This window comes from Arachis ipaensis, chromosome B1 (assembly GCF_059453495.1).
Source record: "Arachis ipaensis isolate K30076 ecotype BB chromosome B1, ASM5945349v1, whole genome shotgun sequence".
NCBI lineage: Eukaryota > Viridiplantae > Streptophyta > Magnoliopsida > Fabales > Fabaceae > Arachis > Arachis ipaensis.
In genome coordinates this window covers 33,179,179-33,201,034 of record NC_142436.1, presented here as the reverse complement: position 1 = coordinate 33,201,034, position 21,856 = coordinate 33,179,179, and the positions used below count along the sequence as shown (strand labels likewise).

Sequence of the window (21,856 nt, the reverse complement as noted above, 5' to 3'; positions counted from 1 at the left end):
CGTTGCAATTCATAGTGCTTTCGGCTACTACGGCTCTCCACTAGCAACGCGCACCACCTCTGACCACCGTGGCTCCTTCCTCGTGTCACGCAGCCCAGTCGAACGCTGCAGCTTCCTCCATCGTAATGTGTAGCGCCTTCGACCATTACGGCTCCCTCTTTCATGTTGCGGAGCCCAATCGACCATCGCGGCTCCCTTCCCGCGTCGCGCAGCCCCTCTAATACCGCTTCTTCCTCCGTCGCGACGTGCAAAGTCCTCCTTTTTTCGCTCTATAGCTTCTTCTTCTGCGGCTGATTCTTTTGTTTGGATTTTTTTTCTTATAAGTTTCGAATATATTTTTTCTTTTTCTTTTTGGATATATTTTTCATATCTTTTCAATTTTTTTCTATGTTTTGGATGTTTTTTGTTTTTGGATTTTGGATGAGTTTTTTAATAGTTTTAGATGTTTATTACTTAATTTTCAGATGTTCTTTTTCAATTTTTTTGAAAGTTTCTTTCATTAAGTTTTGAAATTTTTAAAATAATTTTGAATATCTTGTTTTTGTAAGGTTTTGAATTTTTTTATGTTTTGGATGTTTTTTTTATTAGAATTTTTTATATATTTTAAAAATTTTTAAAATGAATATTTAGAATTTATAAAATAATTTTCAATAAATTTGGATGTTTGTTATTATTTGGTTTTATATTTTCTTTTTCGATTTTGGATATTTTTCATTAAGAGTTCGATGTTTCTCATGATAATTTTTGAATTTTAAAAAGTTTTTGGATATCTCTTTTTTTGCTATGTCTTATTACGTTTCAGATTTTTTTTATTTTGTTTGGTCGTTTTTTATGATTCTTTTTACTGATTTTGGAATTTTTTTTCCCTACGTTTTAAATATTTCTTTTTCTTACGTTTTAGATATTTATTTGTTTTGGATTTTGGATTATTTTTTTAATAGTTTTATATTTTTTTTAGTTTTCAGATGTTCTTTTTCCAATGTTTTTTGGATGTCTCGTTTTGTTAGGTTTTGAAATGATTTTAGAGATCTCTTTTTCGTTAGGTTTTGGATGCTTCTTTTTGTTATGTTTCGGTTTTTTTATTAGAAATTTGTTAAATAATTTTTAAAATAAATTTAGAATTTTATAAATAAATTTTGGAATTTTTAAGATGATTTTGAATTTTTAAAATAAATTTTTAGAATTTTTAAAATAATTTTAAAATATTTAAAATAAAATTTTAAAATAATTTTGGTTGTTTGTTATTATTGGGGTTTAGTTGTTTTGTTTTTTAGACTTTGAATATTTTTATTTAGGTTTTGGATGTTTTTGACGATAATTTGAATTCATGTTCTCTCTAAAAATAATTGCTAGTTAGCTGCATTTTTTGTTGGTTCCCTAGCGGGATTGTTTATTATTATCTACTATATATATTAAAACAGAAATCATATATCCTTAATTTATTCAAGTGTTAAAAATATAATTATTTATGTTCCTCTTTTCGTTAGTTTAACCTTAAAAAAAATTAGTTCACGATATATTAGCATGATATCAGAGTTTTGAAAAAAAAGACATGCAAAAGTTCAAGAAAACGAAAAACAGACTTTTATTTGAGGAGGCGTGTTGGAGATATAATCATTCATGTGCCTCTTTTTATCAGCTTAAACTTTTGAAAAAAAAAATGATATTATGACATAGTATCAAAATTTCTATGATCGATAGGTTTAGAGTTCGATCTTTGTTAACTCCAAAAAGAAAAAAATTCAGCTTAAGATAAATATAAGGAGATAAGGAAGACCTAATCAAATTTCACACAAACTCAAAAAAAGATTCTTGTATGAGAAGCGTGTTCGAGATATAACCATTCATACCTTCTTCTATTAGCTTAAACTTTTGTAAAAAAATATTTTTATGATAACATGTTCTCCTTTTATTTTATTTAGAGAAAGTCTAGGGGCCAGCACTTTTATTAAAATTTAGCCAGCACGTACTTAATCAGTAAAAGAAAAGTGAGTAATTCTACACCATTAAAAACACCAATGACGACTAATTAATAACTACAAATCACAAAACTTACTGACCATCTAGCACTCCATTTTTATATATTTGCACATTAAAATATTGTTATTAGAATCATACTAATCAGCCAATTTGACTAAAAAATTGATAAACTAGTGATTTAACTAGCTTGGTTGGAACTATGGACTGAACCTACAACTGAACGAATTAACAGTGCTCCTGTTAAAAATTGACCAGTTCGTACTTTAAATTGCTGTGAACCACACAAGTCCGCCATGCTCCAACGCCCCTGTTGAACCTCTGAAGGAGCACTCTGCAAGTCTGCGTGAGTCCACCATGTAGCAACACCCCTGCTGGACCTCCGCAGGAACACTCTATAGGTCCACCCATGCTCCAACATAATTAATCTTCAAAATAAAGATGCCACGAATCGAACTTGGGATATAAATATTGGAGCGCCCATATTCATCCAGTGTGTTAACATATATGCTTCTTGTTCTTGAGTGAGTACCTGAACTTGAGTTCGCCTAATGAGGGCTTTGTCTGAGCTACGATCTCAGGCTAGCCAAGCTTTTCGCCCCAGAGTATCCTGCGTCGTCAGCGATGTGAGAAAGAGGGAGGGAGTGTACCTGCAAAAGGCACTCCGATACTTAAGTCAGTATAATGAGTTTTTCTTTTTTCATGTTCTTGGAAGATGCAATGTCTTACCTTTTATAGCCGAACTTAGCTGTTACATTTTTCGATCATTATTCTCATTGAATGGCATTATATTTGAATTCAGGGCCGATTTATAACGTTCGAAATGATTCTGTAACGTCTCGGCCGAGTTATAGCACATAAAGCCGATTTTGTAACGTCTCGGCCGAGTTATAGCACATAAAGCCAATTTATAATTATTGTAACGGCCGTAGCATAGCCCCCAAGCTTGACCTGTTATCTTTTTTATAAAGCAGGTTGAGCTTATTGAAAGTTGTGCTATCACTCGGCTGGTATAAAGGATGTGGAGCCCCCAAGCTTAAATGCTGTTATCGAAAATTGATTACAGGTTAAGTGTAAATAAATTAAAGTGTAGGGGTTTAATTAATGACGTTGCTTTGAACAACGTGCAATTAACCTTTGCACTTACTGATGACATTAGAGGCGTTTTGCCTTTATTGGATCTGACGGTTGTGGTTTGAGTTTGGAACTGAAGCAGTTTTTGTATGTTGGATTTAATGTTGAGTGGATTGATTTCTATCAATCTTCTCTCTATCTAAACATGTTGGAAATAACAAAGATGAGTAAAAGATGTACATGGTGTATATTTTGCTTGTTTTTGCTTTTCTGCTTCTCTGTTCTGGTGAGGAAAATGGAGAATGAAAAGTTAAAAAAACAACAACCTTTGGTGGAAGATGGTTCGTATAACTGGGTTAGTGATGATATGAAGATGAGGGTGTCTTTGTTTATGGATACTAAGAGTGTTAGTCAGATTGATATTAGTAACATTGTCAGGAAAGGGTCTGGAACTCGTATAGAGTTACTGCCTTGTTCTAGGTCAGATCGTGTGTTCCATAGGAAGATTGATCTCGAATTTTTTTTATGCATAGCTGTGTCTTAGAAGAGTTGTATGTTAAACTGCCATTCACTAAGTTCGAAAATGCTATTCTGAAACAGTTGAACTGTGCACCCTCTCAGTTTCACCCAAATGGGTTGGCTTTCTTGAGGTGCTTTGAAAATTTTCTTGATTTCCTGGAATGTACACCGTCTTTGGAACTGTTCTTTTCCTTGTTCCAGGTGAAAAGGGGTTTGGAAAGGTACCTGGGTTAACCTCAACAGTACCCCAGTTTTTCTGTGTTTAAGTTGTATATATAAATCCTCTTTTAAGGATTTTAAGGAAATGTACTTAAAGGTTAGAAGTGGTGAGGATTGTTTTCTGTTTTATCTGGATGAGAATCTAGGATAAAAGTTTCCTTTGTTCTGGTCTTCCCAACCCCAGCATATTCTGGGTCTGGAACGAATTAGTGCAGAGAATGAATGTGTGACTGAGCTTTTGGTTGAAGCTGTCAGTAAGATGGGCTTATTGTCAGTATTTGACCTGCTCCCTTGGGAAGATAATAGGAGTTCTATGATTGACTATTTGAGAAAGTTTTTAGGATTTTTTTGCCATAGAAAAGTTTTTGGGATTTGTATACTAATTATATTTCCTTGTTTATTGTGAACAGGGGGAAAATATCCAGGGGTTTCTGCTTCTACCCTAAGGGCTTGTTTTAAAAGTAAGAAGCTGGAGAAATAAGGTTCTTCATCTAAGGCTGATAAAGCCGGAGTGGAGGGTGAGGTAAATCAGCCTCGGCAAGGGCAAAGGAAGGTCATTATAAAAAAGAGGAAGTCGAACATTGTTGATCTTGAGGGGTCGGAGGGATTTTCTGAAGTGGAAAAGGGAGGTATCCTCGGAGGAGCTTTCTAATTTTGTGGACAATCAGAAACGGTTTCATGGTTTTTTCGAGGATGGTGAGGGTTCATCACTGTGGAACAAGGATTGCCCTTATATGGTGATTACCGACGAGTTTGGTCAGTCTCCCATGGATAAGGCTATAGCAGAAGAAGCTGGAGATGTTGCTGTTGACCAGTGTCTGCAGATATTGGTCGCTATTCTATTCTTATGGTATTTTATTTATTTTTATGGTGTTATAGGCATTTGCCGTGTTGTAGGTGATTGGGTTGCAGATTGCGAGTCTTGGACATAGTCAAGAGATTAGGCATAGGAAGTCATCATGGTTGTCTGAGGAATCAAGTAAACTGAATGAGGAGTTGAAGTCGAAGAAAAATGTGATTGCTGAACTTGAGGCCAGGCTTGTGGAAAAGGAAAAAGAGGTGACTTCTGTGAAGGATATGTATGATAAAGAGGTTGATATGCTTAAGAAAAAGAGTATTGAGCTTTCAAGTATGCAGGAACAGATGATAGAAGTTACTATGAAGATGAAAGAGCTGTAGAAAGGGAAGCAAACTGAGATCTTGGATGCCTTTGTTGAAGGTTTTGAGCGGGCTGTTCTGCGAGTAAAGTTTTTATTGCCGGCTCAGGATTTATCTCAAATGGATCCTGGGAAGATAGTCCGTGATGGATCCTTGGTTGATGATGAGGAGATCGTGGAAGATGGTCGTGATAATTTGAATCACTAGGTGTAATTATTTATGTATTAAACTCATCCTTTTGTAAACATTTCAAACTTTTGCTAGTATGTTGGCTTTGTAAGGAAAATTGGCGCAATTTGTGTTAACAACAATGTCATACTAGTTTAGTATTTACATACCTTAATATTTTAGTGTGATGTGAGGTTTAATGTTTACAGTTTGGTTTTTGAATAAGTTGATTTTGATATTGCTGATTTGAACATTTAGGAATCGCTTGTTTGTTCAATTGATATATCTCAAAGAGATATTGATCGGATTTAGAAATTGATATCAGTTAGATAATGTTGTAGCTCGGTATTTATTTGATTGACCTAGTGATGCCAGGGCATCTTGGCTAGTTTCACAAGCCATTTTTAGTTTGTTTTAGAATAGTTTCATGCATTTCTTAGGCAATAAGTAAGTATTTGGATGAGAAATTCATGTTTGTCTTGATTCAATCAAATATTATTAATTTTGTGTATTTTCATGAGATTTATGCAAAGAATTGTTTGATGCTATGAATGATGCATTATCTTGTGATTAAGGCAATACTTTGATGCATTTTGTTTAGTTGAAGATAGGTAAGAAGAAGCTAAGCAAAGAGAAGGCAAAGAAGAAACAAGAATGCCATGAAAGGAAGCAAAGGGAAGTAACATTGGAGCCAAAGTTGGTGCTCCAACGTTGCTGGAAACGTTGCTCCTCACAGCCTGAAGGGGTATACTTCAAACAAGAATAACCTGAGCTACAGAGCTCCAAATGGAGTGATTCTAAAAGCATTGGAAAGTAGGAATCAAGAGTTTCTAAGAATATATGGCACTATATAGTGGACACTAAAATTGAGGAAGAAAACTACCCGAAAAGTACATAGATGAACATAGTACCAATCTGTAGTAACGCCAGCTGACCTCTGCACCTTCAATGGAATATAACTCGAGCTATGGAGCTCCAAATGATGCGCTTCTAACGACATTGGAAAGTAGACATTCAGGGCTTTCCAACAATATACAATAATATGGGGTGGACAATATGTTTGAGCTTCTGAATTTGGCATTTTTACCAACGTTGGTGTAAACATTGGTGGGCCAACGTTGCCTCCAACGTTGCACACCGACGCCAGCGATCCTGTCCCCTTTAAAGGAGCATACTTTGAGTTGCAGATGTCCAATTGAGGTGATTCTAGTTGGGTTAGAAAGCTGACATTCAGAGCTTTCCAACCATATATAATAGTCTATAGTGGGCATGAAATTGGCAACGTTGACAAGAGGACAAAGTAACGGCTTGATGTGCAATTTGCCCCAACGTTTTGCTTTCTGGAAATTGAAAAAAAAATCAACGCATACACGTATGTAACGTGCATGCGTGGAAGTTCCAACGTTGGAGGGAGCGTTTGTAGTCCAACGCTAAGGCCAATGTGCGCGATGAGAAGGCAAAATCTGGAATTGAAAATTTTTGCATCCACGCGCACGCGTAGCTTACGCGCACGCGTGGATGCGTATTTTGGACCCAAATGAGCAAACGAGCAAAGCACGCATACGCGTGGATAGAAGAACTTTGGTACTCCAATGTTGAGTCAAACGCCAATGACAGCAACTAGAACCCATTTTTCCAAAGGGACATTTGACTCAACATTTTTCGAAAAATGTGGATTAAACGTTGATATCAGAATTGCACAATTGACACCTCTCTCTTTTCAACTGCATTGGGAGTCAATCCACAATCAAGGCCAAGGCCCACATCCAAATACTTGATCCAATTGAAGATGAGAAGAAGGGTATAAATAGAAGAATTGTTGAAGATTGAGGAGCTCTTGGGAGGCCCTGAGGGGGCTCTGGGAGTTCAGCACTCTGTTTATTTTTCTTTTGCACTTTTCCCTTTTGTTTATATACTTTCTTTTCTTTTACTTTTTAGCTAGGCTTTATTTTCCTGTACTCTTCTTCCTCTGTAAATTGAATTGAGATATGAACAACTAAACCCCTTTCATTGGGTTAGGGAGCTCTATTGCAATTCAATGGATCAATAGTAGTTTTAATATTCTTCTTCTTTCTTTTCTCTTGATTTTTGTTAGAAAGCTTTCGATCTTAATTCAATTGGATAGTGGTCTTGACAGAGAAGCTATCCATAATTGGAATTCTTCGGATCCTTGAGAGAGGGATAAAGAATTCATGCTAGAATTGCTTTCTCACACTGGATTAGATTGGGGGTTGGATGGATATTGTGACATTTAATCCTACCAATACTTTGATCTATGAATTTTTATGGTATAGTCAGTGAACGAACTTCAACTCTTCCCATGAGCAATTAAATCAAGACATTGGACAATTGTTCATGCTTAGAGAGATTGGTGAGCCAAGACATTGGGATCCAATCATCTAAGATTGTCAAGCAATGTCAATGAATGCATTGATTGAGGAAGAGATGAAAATGATTTGATCCGGAGAATTCAATATCTCCTGAAACCCAATGAACCCCCTACTCTGATCTTCCCCATTCTGTTTATATTCTGCTCTTTAGTTTCATGCTCAATTTCTCCATTCCCATTTAATTTCTTGCAATTTAAGTTTATGTTATTTACTTTCTTGCAATTTTAATTTATGTTCCTTTAATTTCCTGCAATTTAAGTTTCCCGCCAATTTACATTCTGCAACACCAATTCAATTCTGATTTCGCTCAACTAGAACAATTCTCCGATTAACATTGATCAACCAACCAATCCCTGTGGGATTCGACCTCACTCTATAGTGAGTTTTTACTTGACGACAATCCGGTATACTTGCCGTAGAAAATTGTTGAGAGACAGTTTTCGAGTGAATCAAGTTTATGGCGTCGTTGCCAGGGATTGGTTTTGTATTGACAATTATTAAATTGGAGGATAACTAGATTGAGCAATTTTTCTTTTCATTTGTAAATAGTTTTTGTTTCAGCTTGTTGATATTATTCTCTGCACTTCAAGCTGTTTGTGATATTGCCTCACTAAGAATCCCTCATTTGTGATAATGGAGGTTCCATTTTCTTTTGGTGATTATTGCTTGAGATAGAGATTTTTACAAGAAAGAAAGGAGCACCCATCATCTTTTGGTCAATCAAAATTCATGAGAAACTTTCCACCACCACAGAATGATTCACATCATTATGCTCATGGTGGATGGAAAAATCAAGAACATGAAATGGGGTACTTTCCAGAGACACAACATAGTTCATATTATTATGACAACTACAGAAATTTTGACTTGGGAAGGGATTTTAATGCTGCATATCCCATTTATCAAGGACTATCATCCCGTAATTGTCCAACCAATGCACCTCCACAAAATCTCCTAGAAGTTGCAATAGAAGAAATCTCCAAGAGATACCTCTTCATTGCCCAACTCAGTGAGTTTTTAAGGCAAAATGTAAGAGAGGTAATTGAAGATATGGAAATCTCAAGGAGAAATCAAGAAGAGCAAATGAGACAATTGGCACAACATTTTGTTGAGGAATCAACCAATGTCTTCCCTTGGCCAGGGGAAGAGTATCCTGCCATTAGTCTAAGAAGTGGAGAAGTTCTTAATGAAGGTGAAAATGAGGAATTGGTAGAGCAAGTGAAAGAGATCCTTGTACCAAGTAAGCCACCAATTCAAGAATCTCTTGATGAAAAAGATGCTCCAACTGTCCAGCAACACCCAAGTTCTGAGATCAAAGATGTGAAGGCAGTAGAAACAAGCACCAAAATTAGGATTGTGAAGGTCAAAGAACAATCCAACTCCTGATCCAACAAGCAAGTTCACTCACGCCAATCACAAAAGAAAGCTTGCTGGAAGGAGGCACTCACAACAAGGGGCAGCAACTGGCTCCTTTTCCCACTCGAGGTCATTCCTCTTAACAAATTGGAAGAAGAGGAAGAAATTCATGAACAAAATGTCAAGCTAATGACATTAAAAGAGCGCTTGTTGGGAGGCAACCCAACTAGAGGTAGTTTTTCTTTTCCTAGTTATTTCAATAAAAGAGTTAAGTAGATTTCTCTGTATTGCAAGGAGCTAAGTTTGGTGTTGCACACCAAAACAATTCAAAGGGTGAATGTAGGATTCTAAGTTTGGTGTTCCACCAAAGATTTCATTAAAAGCACATTTCAACCCTTGGTATTAATAGTCACTAACTCCAAACAATCAGGGAACTTACATAACAATTATTTGCTTTCTAGTTCATAGTTGTTTTCTTAATAAAAGCACATGAGGTCCACTGTGGTGCACGAAATTGTGATCATCAACAATGGCGCCAACAACTTGGAGCTCTCAAACGTGAATCACACTTTGTCACAATTCCTCACAACTAACCAGCAAGTGCACTGGGTCGTCCAAGTAATAAACCTTACGTGAGTAAGGGTCGATCCCACGGGGATTGTCGGCTTGAAGCAAGCTATGGTCACCTTGTAAATCTCAGTCAGGCGGATTCAAATGGTTATAGAGTTATAATAATTAAAAGACAAATAAAATGTAAAATAAAGATAGAGATACTTATGTAACTCATTGGTGAGAATTTCAGATAAGCGTATAGAGATGCTTTTGTTCCTCCTGAACCTCTACTTTCCTGCTGTCTTCATCCAAACCTTCATACTCCTTTCCATGGCAAGCTTTATGTTGGGCATCACCGTTGTCAATGGCTACATCCCGTCCTCTCTGTGAAAATGGTCCAATGCGCTGTCACTGCATGGCTAATCATCTGTCGGTTCTCGATCATACTGGAATAGGATTTACTATCCTTTTGCGTCTGTCACTACGCCCAGCACTCGCGAGTTTGAAGCTCGTCACAGCCATCCCTTCCCAGATCCTACTCAGAATACCACAGACAAGGTTTAGACTTTCTGGATCTCGGGAATGGCCGTCCATGGATTCTAACTTATACCACGAAGATTCTAATATCTCGGACTCGGTCCCCTGTATTAGATATCTAAGAGATATTCATTCTATCTCATCTTCATGTAGAACGAAAGTAGTTGTCAGGCACGCGTTCATAGGTGAGAATGGTGATGAGCGTCACATAATCATCACATTCATCATGTTCCTGGGTGTGAATGAATATCTTAGAATAGGAATAAGCTTGAATTGAATAGAAAAACAATAGTACTTTGCATTAATTCATGAGGAACAAAAGAGCTCCACACCTTAATCTATGGTGTGTAGAAACTCTACCGTTGAAAATACATAAGAACAAGGTCCAGGCATGGCCGAGAAGCCAGCCCCCTAAACATGATCAAAGGATCAAAAGATAATCAAAAGATAATCCAAAGATGTAAATACAATAGTAAAAAGTCCTACTTATACTAAACTAGTTTCTAGGGTTTACAGAAATGAGTAATTGATGCAGAAATCCACTTCTGGGGCCCACTTGGTGTGTGCATGGGCTGAGCATTGAGCTTTACACGTGTAGAGGCTTCTTTTGGAGTTGAACGCCAGTTTGTAACCTGTTTCTGGCGTTTAACTCCACTTTGCAACCTGTTTCTGGCGTTTAACTCCAGAATACAGCATGGAACTGGCATTGAACGCCAGTTTGCGTCATCTAAACTCGGGAAAAGTATAACCTATTATAATTTTCTGGAAAACCCTGGATGTCTACTTTCCAACGCAATTGAGAGCGCGCCATTTGGAGTTCTGTAGCTCCAGAAAATCTACTTTGAGTGCAGGGAGGTCAGAATCCAACAGCATCTGCAGTCCTTCTTCAACCTCTGAATCTGATTTTTACTCAAGTCCCTCAATTTCAGCCAGAAATTACCTGAAATCACAGAAAAAACACACAAACTCATAGTAAAGTCTAGAAATGTGAATTTTATTTAAAAACTAATAAAAATATACTAAAAACTAGCTAAATCATACTAACAACTATGTAAAAACAATGCCAAAAAGCATATAAATTATCCACTCATCACAACACCAAACTTAATTTGTTGCTTGTCCCCAAGAAACTGAAAATCAAATAGGATAAAAAGAAGAGAATATACTATAAATTCCAAAATATAAATGAAACTTAGCTCCAATCAGATGAGCAGGACTTGTAGCTTTTTGCCTCTTGAATGATTTTGGCATCTCACTTTATCCATTGAAGTTCAGAATGATTGGCATCTATAGGAACTTAGAATTTAGATAGTGTTATTGATTCTCCTAGTTCAGTATGATGATTCTTGAACATAGCTACTTTATGAGTCTTGGCCGTGGCCTTAAGCACTTTGTTTTCCAGTATTACCACCGGATACATAAATGCCACAGACACATAACTGGGTGAACCTTTTCAGATTGTGACTCAGCTTTGCTAAAGTCCCCAATTAGAGGTGTCCAGGGTTTTTAAGCACACTCTTTTTTTGCTTTGGACCTTGACTTTAACTGCTCAGTCTCAAGTTTTCACTTGACACCTTCATGCCACAAGCACATGGTTAGGGACAGCTTGGTTCAGCCGCTTAGGCCAGGATTTTATTCCTTTAGGCCCTCCTATCCACTGATGCTCAAAGCCTTGGATCCTTTTTATTTACCCTTGCCTTTTGGTTTTAAGGGCTATTGGCTTTTTGCTCTTGCCTTTTGGTTTAAAGAGCTTTTGGCTTTTTCTGCTTGCTTTTTCTTTTTCTTTCTTCTGTTTTTTTTCGCCATTTTTCTTTTCTCTTTTTTTTTGCAAGCTTTTGTATTCATTGCTTTTTCTTGCTTCAAGAATCAATTTTTTGATTTTTTAGATTATCAATAACATTTCTCCTTTTTCATCATTCTTTCAAGAGCCAACATATTTAACATTCATAAACCACAATTTCAAAAGACATATGCATTGTTCAAGCATTCATTCAGAAAACAAAAAGTATTGTCACCACATCAAAATAATTAAACTAGTTTCAAGGATGAATTCGAAACCATGTACTTCTTGTTCTTTTGTAATCAAAACATTTTTCATTTAAAAGAGGTGATGGATTCATAGGACCTTCATAACTTTAAGGCATAGACACTTAAATACTAATGATCATATAGTAAAGACACAAACATAAATAAACATAAAGCATAGTAAACAAAAAACAGAGAAAATAAGAACAAGGAGATTAAGGAACGGGTCCACCTTAGTGAGGGTGGCATCTTCCTCTTCTTGAAGAACCAATGGTGCTCTTGAGCTCCTCTATGTCTCTTCCTTGTCTTTGTTGCTCCTCCCTCATAGCTCTTTGATCTTCTCTAATCTCATGGAGGATGATGGAATGCTCTTGGTGTTCCATCCTTAGTTGTCCCATGTTAGAACTTAATTCTCCTAGGGAGGTGTTGATTTGCTCCCAATAGTTTTGCGGAGGGAAGTGCATCCCTTGAGGTATATCAGGGATTTCATGGTGGGGAATTTCCTCATGCTCTTGTTGAGGTCCATGATCTCTTGCTTGCTCCATCCTTTTCTTAGTGATGGGCTTGTCCTCTCCAATGAGGGTGTCTCCCTCTATGTCAATTCCAGCCGAATTGCAGAGGTGGCAAATGAGGTGAGGAAAGACTAACCTTGCCAAAGTAGAGGACTTGTCAACCACCTTGTAGAGTTCTTGAGGTATAATCTCATGAACTTCCACTTCCTCCCAAATCATGATACTATGGATCATGATGGCCCGGTCTATAGTAACTTCAGACCGGTTGCTAGTAGGAATGATTGAGCGTTGAATAAACTCCAACCATCCTCTAGCTACAGGCTTAAGGTCCAGTCTTCTCAATTGAACCGGCTTGCCTCTTGAGTCAACTTTCCATTGAGCTCCTTCTACACATATGTCCATGAGGACTTGGTCCAACCTTTGATCAAAATTGACCCTTCTAGTGTAGGAGCGTGCGTTCTCTTCCATCATTGGCAAGTTGAACGCCAGCCTTACATTTTCCGGACTGAAATCTAAGTATTTTCCCCGAACCATGGTAAGCCAATACTTTGGATTCGGGTTCACACTTTGATCATGGTTCCTAGTGATCCATACATTTGCATAGAACTCTTGAACCATTAAGATCCCGACTTGTTGAATGGGGTTGGTGAGAACTTCCCAACCTCTTCTTCGGATCTCATGTCGGATCTCCGGATACTCATTCTTTTTTAGCTTGAAAGGAACCTCAGGGATCACTTTCTTCTTGGCCACAACTTCATAGAAGTGGTCTTGATGGACCTTTGAGATGAATCTCTCCATCTCCCATGACTCAGAGGTTGAAGCAATTGCCTTTTCTTTCCTCTTTCTAGAGGTTTCTCTGGCCTTAGGTGCCATTAATGGTTATGGAAAAACAAAAATTAATGCTTTTACCACACCAAACTTAAAATGTTTGCTCGTCTCCGAGCAAAAGAAGAAAGAAAGAAAGAAGAAGAAGAAGAAGAAGAAGAAGAAGAAGAAGAAGAGAAATGGAGGAGAGGGAGAGAAAGGTGGTTTCGGCCAAGGGGAAGAAGAGAGGGTTGTGTTGTGTGAAAATGAAGAAGGAATAAGGGGTTTATATAGGAGTGGAGGGAGGGTTAGGGTTCGGCCATTAGGGTTGGGTTTGAGAGGAAAAATAGTTTGAATTTGAAGGTAGGTGGGGTTTTTGGGGAAGAGGAGATGGATGTGAGTGGTGAAGAGATGATGGGGAAGAGTGAGTGAGGTGATTGGTGAAGGGTATTTGGGGAAGAGAGTTATGAAAAGGTGTGAAGAGGAGAGAAGAAGGTAGGTGGGGATCCTATGGGGTCCACAGATCCTGTGGGGATCCTGTGGGGTCCACAGATCCAGTGGGGCCAAGGACTTAACATCCCTGCTCCAATTAGGCGTGTAAAATGCCCTTGCTGTGCAATCTTGGCATTTAACGCCAGACTGCTGCTTGTTTCTGGCGTTAAACGCCCAAATGTAGCCTATTTCTGGCGTTTATTGCCAGGTAGATGCTTGTTTCTGGCGTTAAACGCCAGACAGATGCTTGTTTCTGGCGTTTAAACGCCAGAATGCTCCTCCTCCAGGGTGTGCTATTTTCAATGCTATTTTTCATTCTGTTTTTGATTTTTCAGTAGTTTTTGTGACTCCACGTGATCATCAACCTAATAAAACACGAAATAACAAAAAGAAAATAAAATAGATATGATTAAATAACATTGGGTTGCCTCCCAACAAGCGCTTCTTTAATGTCAATAGCTTGACAGTGAGCTCTCATGGAGCCTCACAGATAATCAGAGCAAGGTTGGAACCTCCCAACACCAAACTTAGAGTTTGAATGTGGGGGTTCAATACCAAACTTAGAGTTTGACTGTGGGGGCTTTGGTTGACTCTGCAGTGAGAGAAGCTTTTCATGCTTCCTCTCCATGGTTACAGAAGGAGATCCTTGAGCTTTAAACACAAGGTTGTCCTCATTCAGTTGAAGGACCAACTCTCCTCTGTCCACATTAATCACAGCTCTTGCTGTGTCTAGGAAGGGCCTTCCAAGGATGATAGATTCATCCTCTTCCTTCCCAGTGTCTAGGATTATGAAATCAACAGGGATGTAAAGGCCTTCAACCTTTACTAGCACATCCTCTACTAGTCCATAAGCCTGTTTTCTTGAGTTGTCTGCCATCTCTAATGAGATTCTGGTAGCTTGCACCTCAAAGATCCCAAGTTTCTCCATTACAGAGAGTGGCATTAAGTTTATTCCTGACCCCAGGTCACATAGAGCCTTCTCAAAGGTCATGGTGCCTATGTTACAGGGAATTAGGAATTTGCCAGGATCCTGTTTCTTTTGAGGTAATTTCTGCCTATCCAATGCATTTAGTTCATTGGTGAGCAAGGGAGGTTCATCTTCCCAAGTCTCATTACCAAATAATTTGGCATTCAGCTTCATGATTGCACCAAGATACTTAGCAACTTGCTCTTCAGTGACGTCTTCATTCTCTTCAGAAGAAGAATACTCATCAGAGCTCATGAAGGGCAGAAGGAGGTTCAATGGAATCTCTATGGTCTCTAGATGAGCCTAAGATTTCTTTGGTTCCTTAAAGGGAAACTCCTTACTGGTCACTGAACGTCCCAGGAGGTCTTCCTCACTAGGATTCACATCCTCTCCCTCCGTTATAGGTTCGGCCATGATGGTTAAATCAATGGCCTTGCATTCTCTCTTTGGATTCTCTTCTGTATTGCTTGGGAGAGTACTAGACCCTTTTACTCAACTGGCCCACTTGTGCCTCCAAATTTCTAATGGAGGACCTTGTTTCATTCATGAAACTCACAGTGGCCTTAGATAGATCAGAGACTATATTTGCTAAGCTAGATGGACTCTGCTCAGAATTCTCTGTCTGTTGCTGAGTGGATGATGGAAAAGGCTTGCTATTTCTAAACCTGTTTCTTCCACCATTATTAAAGCCTTGTTGAGGCTTTTGTTGATCCTTCCATGAGAAATTTGGATGATTTCTCCATGAGGGATTATAGGTGTTTCCATAGGGTTCACCCATGTAATTCACCTCTGCTATTGCAGGGTTCTCAGGATCATAAGCTTCTTCTTTAGAAGATGCCTCTATAGTACTGTTGGATGCAGCTTGCATTCCATTCAGACTCTGAGAAATCATATTGACTTGCTGAGTCAATATTTTGTTCTGAGCCAATATGGCATTCAGAGTATCAATTTCAAGAACTCCCTTCCTTTGAGGCGTCCCAATACTCACAGGATTCCTTTCAGAAGTGTACATGAACTGGTTATTTGCAACCATGTCAATGAATTCCTGAGCTTCTGCAGGCATTTTCTTTAGGTGAATGGATCCACCTGCAGAATAGTCCAGTGACATCTTTGATAGCTTAGACAGACTATCATAGAATATATCCAGGATAGTCCATTCTGAAGGCATGTCAGAAGGACACTTTTTGGTCAGTTCCTTGTATCTCTCCCAAGCTTCATAGAGGGATTCACCTTCTTTCTGTTTGAAGGTTTGAACATCCACTCCAAGCTTGCTAAGCTTTTGAGGAGGAAAGAACTTGGCTAAAAAACTTGCTTTTGTTCCTCCTGAACCTCTGCTTTCCTGCTGTCTTCATCCAATCCTTCATACTCCTTTCCATGGCAAGCTTTATGTTGGGCATCACCGTTGTCAATGGCTACATCTCGTCCTCTCTGTGAAAATGGTCCAATGCGCTGTCACTGCATGGCTAATCATCTGTCGGTTCTCGATCATACTGGAATAGGATTTACTATCATTTTGCGTCTGTCACTACGCCCAGCACTCGCGAGTTTGAAGCTCGTCACAGCCATCCCTTCTCAGATCCTACTCGGAATACCACAGACAAGGTTTAGACTTTCCGGATCTCAGGAATGGCCGTCCATGGGTTCTAACTTATACCACGAAGATTCTAATATCTCGGACTCGGTCTCTTGTATTAGATATCTAAGAGATATTCATTCTATCTCATCTTCATGTAGAACGAAAGTGGTTGTCAGGCACGCGTTGATGCCAGGGCATCTTGGCCAGTTTCACTGACCTTTTCTTTACTGTTTTTAGGTTAGTTTCATGCATTTCTTTAGGAAATAAGCTAGTTTTGGGTAGATATTCACTTATGCCTTGATTTAAGCATACATTGTGCATTATACATAATTTCATGAGGATTTTGCATAAGTTTAGTGACAAATATTATGTTGCATTACTCATGACTTGGACTAGAGCTTTGATGCACTTTATTGCTTGATTTCAGGACTAAAAGGAAGCAAGAAAAAGGGGAGGTAACTTGTAAGATTAATGAGAAAAGTGATTGCCAATAACACTCTCAAAAAGCCATCAATGCCCACGTTAGAGAGTCACGTTAACTAAGTTAACGTGAACTCTAACGTGGAGAAGAGAAGTTGAGCCAACGTTAGTGACACTTAACATTGTCACTAACGTTGGCAATTACTCATAAGTGGCCACGTTAGAAGATCTTGTATGAAATAGAACTTGCTTCCATGTTATGTTGAACCTTTTTCAATCATGTCTTTTAAGTTTGTGGTATTGAATAGGTCTATGTGTGCTAGTCTTTATGTCGCTGCATCCTTACTTAACTTACTTGTATGCTTGTTCCTTTTAAATCAAATTTAAGAAGAGAATGATATTATTTTCAAAAGACCAGAGTAGAGTTCATATTGTGGAAGTGCATTCATGAATCTTTGGGGTAGTCATAAGTTAGCTAAGTTAGTTCAACCACAAGGTTAGGAGGACAACTATCTATCATGAATACTTTACTTTGGATACACTCATGAGACTAAGTTAATAACAAGATCCTAAGAAGAGAAAAGGGAAAGAACAATGGAAGTGAAAAACAAAAGAAAAAGAGTAAGCAATAAGGCTAGGCATCAATGGTTTTAATCTTAGGGCAAGTGTCTGTGGTGCTCCTGTGTGAGGGATCTACTTGGATGAATAAGCTCTTAGGGGTGCCTTATCACTTGGTAACTTGGGTTAACTAACTCGGGATTATCAGCTGAAAATCCACTATCAAGAGTAACCCTCACTATAGAGCATTTAGTAACCCAAAGAGGTGCTGGACACCAAGGTCTCAAGAAAAGAAAATAAACAAACTATATGCCTGTGGTGTGTATGTATGGGGGAGAGACTTGAGGGAGTAAGTCTTTAGGGGTGTCTCAACACCTAGCACCTTGAACCAACTGGTTCGGGAGTGTTGGCTGAAAGCTTATCTTAAAGAGTTGCCCCTTGTAGAGCACTTAGCCTAAATAACACAAATAACCCTTGAAATAACAATAAAAGGATCAATGAATAAAAGTCTCATGGGATATAAACAAAGTAAGTGTTTAGGGACATGATAAAGGTCTGAAAGCCAGTAATGGAATGAACCTAAGTTGCTATGCATGAAACCACCATAAAATCAGTAACATGACTTCCACAAGAATAACTCATTCCTCTGGATATTCCATTCATCATTCTCTTGTTCTAGTACTTGCTTAGGAACAAGCAAGCTTTAAGTTTGGTGTTGTGATGCCAGGGCATCTTGGCCAGTTTTACTGACCTTTTCTTTACTATTTTTAGGTTAGTTTCATGCATTTCTTTAGGAAATAAGCTAGTTTTGGGTAGATATTCACTTATGCCTTGATTCAAGCATACATTGTGCATTATACATAATTTCATGAGGATTTTGCATAAGTTTAGTAACAAATATTATGTTGCATTACTCATGACTTGGACTAGAGCTTTGATGCACTTTATTGCTTGATTTCAGGACCAAAAGGAAGCAAGAAAAGGGGAGGTAACTTGCAAGATTAATGAGAAAAGTGATTGCCAATAACACTCTCAAAAAGCCATCAATGCCCACGTTAGAGAGTCACATTAACTAAGTTAACGTGAACTCTAACGTGGAGAAGAGAAGTTGAGCCAACGTTAGTGACACTTAACATTGTCACTAACGTTGGCAATTACTCATAAGTGGCCACGTTAGAAGCCACGTTAACCTAGTTAACGTGGCCTCTAACGTTAAGGGGGGAAGAGAAGCCAACGTTAGTGACACTCAACATTGTCACTAACGTTGGCCTATGGTGCAAAGTACCACGTTAACTCCCACGTTAACTTGGTTAACGTGGGAACTAACGTAAGAGATGAAGAGTTGTCGACAACGTTAGTGACACTCAACATTGTCACTAACGTTGAAGCAACCACACAACCCCCAAGAGTCACGTTAACTTCCACGTTAACTTGGTTAACGTGGAAGCTAACGATGAGGAATGAAGGATGAGCCAACGTTAGTGACACTCAACATTGTCACTAACGTTGGGATGGCTAAGGATGGCCACGTTAGAAGCCACGTTAACCTAGTTAACGTGGACTCTAACATGAGACCTAGGGGCACATTGGAACGTTAGTGACAATGTTGAATGTCACTAACGTTCTCGAAGGTTAACAAGGCAACGTTAAAAGTCACGTTAACCTAGTTAACGTGGGTTTTAACGTGAGGCAAAGGGCTGCATTGGAACGTTAGTGACAATGTTAAGTGTCACTAACGTTCTCGAACTTATATTCTCACTAAATATTAACACCCCTAACGTCCTGAACTAAAGTCTCCGCCCACTTCGCACTTTCTCTCTGCAAGTAAAGCCAAGCCCAAATAAAGAAAGGAACTGCTTCAAACTCAAGATCCAAAGGCCCAAGACTTGAAGAATCACACTAGAAGCTGAGAAGAGTAGTATATATAGGAGTAGCTTTGAATTGAGAAAGAAGTTCTGGAGGCTGGAAAAAGAGAACTACTCTCTGTAATTTACTTTCTTTGCAATTTCTAGTTTTATGATGTATTCTCCATCTTTGTTTTCATTTTCAAGAGCTATGAACAACTAAACCCCTTTCATTGGGTTAGGGAGCTCTGTTGTAATTTGATGGATCAATACTAATTTTCATTATTCTTCTTCTATCTTCCCTCTTGATTTTACTTGAAAGCTTTCGATCTTCATCCAATTGAGTAGTTATCTTGGAAGAGAAGCTATTCAAACTTGGATCTCTTTTGAACCTTGAAAGAGGAATGAAGAGATCAAGCTAGAAATGCTTTCTCATGCTGGACCAAATTGGATTTGGATGGGTATCTGACTATAACCCTCTCAATACTTGATTTGGGAAATGCATGTGGTATAATCAGTGACCATACTTCATCTCTTCTCATGAGCAATTGACCAAGGAATTGGCTATTGATCAAGATTTGAGAGATTGAATTGCAAGAAATTGTAATTCAATCACTTAAGATTGTCAAGGAGATCAATGAGTGCATTGATTGAGGAAGAGATGAAAATGAACTTGATCTGGAGAATTGCAATATCTCCTAAGCCCAATGAACTCCCCATCTCTGATCTTACCCATTCTCTTTAATTTCTGCTATTTACTTTTATGAGCAAATCCCCCATTTCCATTTACAATTCTGCAATTTATTTTCAGTCATTTACTTCCAGTCCTTTAATTCTAGCATTTACTTTTCTGTTATTTACATTCCCGCCATTTTTATTTCCTGCAACTCTCAACCCAATATCTGGATTCGCTCAACTAGAACATTCTTCTAATTAAAGTTGCTTGATCAATCAATCCATGTGGGATTCGACCTCACTCTATTGTGAGTTTTTACTTGACAAAAAATTCGGTACACTTGCCGAAGGGAGATTTGTTGAGAGACAAGTTTTCCGCGCATCAAGTTTATGGCGCCGTTGCCGGGGATTGATTGTGCATCAACAATGATTAAATTGGAAGATCACTAGATTGAGCATCTTTATTTTGTGAATTTCATTTTCTGTTTGAGTGATTTACTTTTTGTTTTAGTTAAACTTCTTCCCTTCACCCTCTACTCTTTTGTTTTTCTTTGTTATTTTCAATTCTGTTTGCTAACCCACTAACTGTTTGATATATTGCATCACCCACAACTAACAGTAATTCTGACACAAATACTGTCTGCACCTATTTTCTTTGCTTGTACTTGTTAGTTGTATGACAGGGAGAAAAAGCGGGGCTTCAACTTCTTTTGATTCTGAACCTGAGAGAACCTTCCTTAGACTAAGGAGGGAGGCAAAAGAAAAACGTGTAGTTGGTGCTGAAGTAGAGGAGGAACACTTTGAGGAATACTTTGAACCAAACATGGAAGAAAACATGGAAAATCATCATGAAGAAAAGACTCACAACCATGGCAGAGGAGGTGGAGCAAATCATGCTGGGAAGGATAGAAGAGTTTTGGGCTCTTACATCAATCCAAACCCAGGCAATTATGGGAGTAGCATCCAAAAGCCAACAATCCATGCCAACAACTTTGAACTTAAACCACAGCTCATCACCCTTGTTCAGAACAACTGTTCGTTTGGAGGAGGTGTTCAAAAAGACCCCAATCAACATTTGACCACCTTCCTAAGAATATGTGACATAGTGAAATCTAATCGTGTTCATCCTGACGCCTATAGACTGCTCTTATTTCCTTTCTCACTCAGGGACAAGGCAGCCAAGTGGCTGGAATCCTTCCCAAGGGAGAGCTTGACAACTTGGGAGGATGTGGTGAACAAATTCTTAGCAAGATTCTACCCTCCTCAACGAATTAATAGACTGAGAGCTGAGATTCAAACTTTCAGGCAACAAGATGGTGAGACTCTGTATGAAGCATGGGAGAGGTTCAAGGACTTAACAAGGAGGTGTCCACCTGACATGTTCAACGAATGGGTGCAGCTGCACATTTTCTATGAAGGTCTCTCTTATGAGTCAAAGAAGGCTGTAGACCATTCATCTGGAGGATCTTTGAACAAGAAAAAGACCATTGAGGAAGCCATAGATGTTATCGAATTAGTAGCAGAAAACGACTACTTCTATGCTTCCGAAAGAGGGAACACAAGAGGAGTGATGGAGCTAAACAATGTAGATGCTCTGTTGGCCCAAAACAAGCTCATTACCCAGCAGCTAGCTGACCTCACCAAGAAGATGGAGAGGAACCAAGTAGTAGCAATCTCATCTTCATCAACAATCTAAGAAGGAGCGAATGAAGAAGCAGAGGGGAGTCAGGAGCAAGCCAACTACATTGGGAATTCACCAAGGAAAAACTATGATCCATACTCCAAGACTTACAACCCTGGATGGAGAAACCACCCAAACTTTGGGTGGGGAAGTGAGCAAGATCAAAACCAAGACCAGAGATGTTACAACTCTAACAACAATGCAGCTCATCAGCAATTCACCCAGAGGACATCTCAACACCCCCACAACAACACTTCTCCACACACTTATCAAAACCAAAACAGCACATCTGCTCCGAACCACTCATCAATTGATGACAAGCTCTCTAAGATTGAAGCCTTACTTGAAGGAA

General features: G+C 38.6%; 2 non-coding genes across 2 annotated transcripts; one reads left to right on the top strand and one right to left on the bottom strand.

Moving 5' to 3' along the window:
• Positions 1–15,912: 15,912 nt before the first annotated feature.
• Positions 15,913–16,020, top strand: LOC148576160 (small nucleolar RNA R71). The gene has a single exon (XR_015904163.1). It is a non-coding gene; the product is annotated as a small nucleolar RNA R71 (small nucleolar RNA).
• Positions 16,021–21,099: 5,079 nt separating this feature from the next.
• On the bottom strand, positions 21,100–21,203 carry LOC148576159 (small nucleolar RNA R71). The gene has a single exon (XR_015904513.1). It is a non-coding gene; the product is annotated as a small nucleolar RNA R71 (small nucleolar RNA).
• Positions 21,204–21,856: the final 653 nt, after the last annotated feature.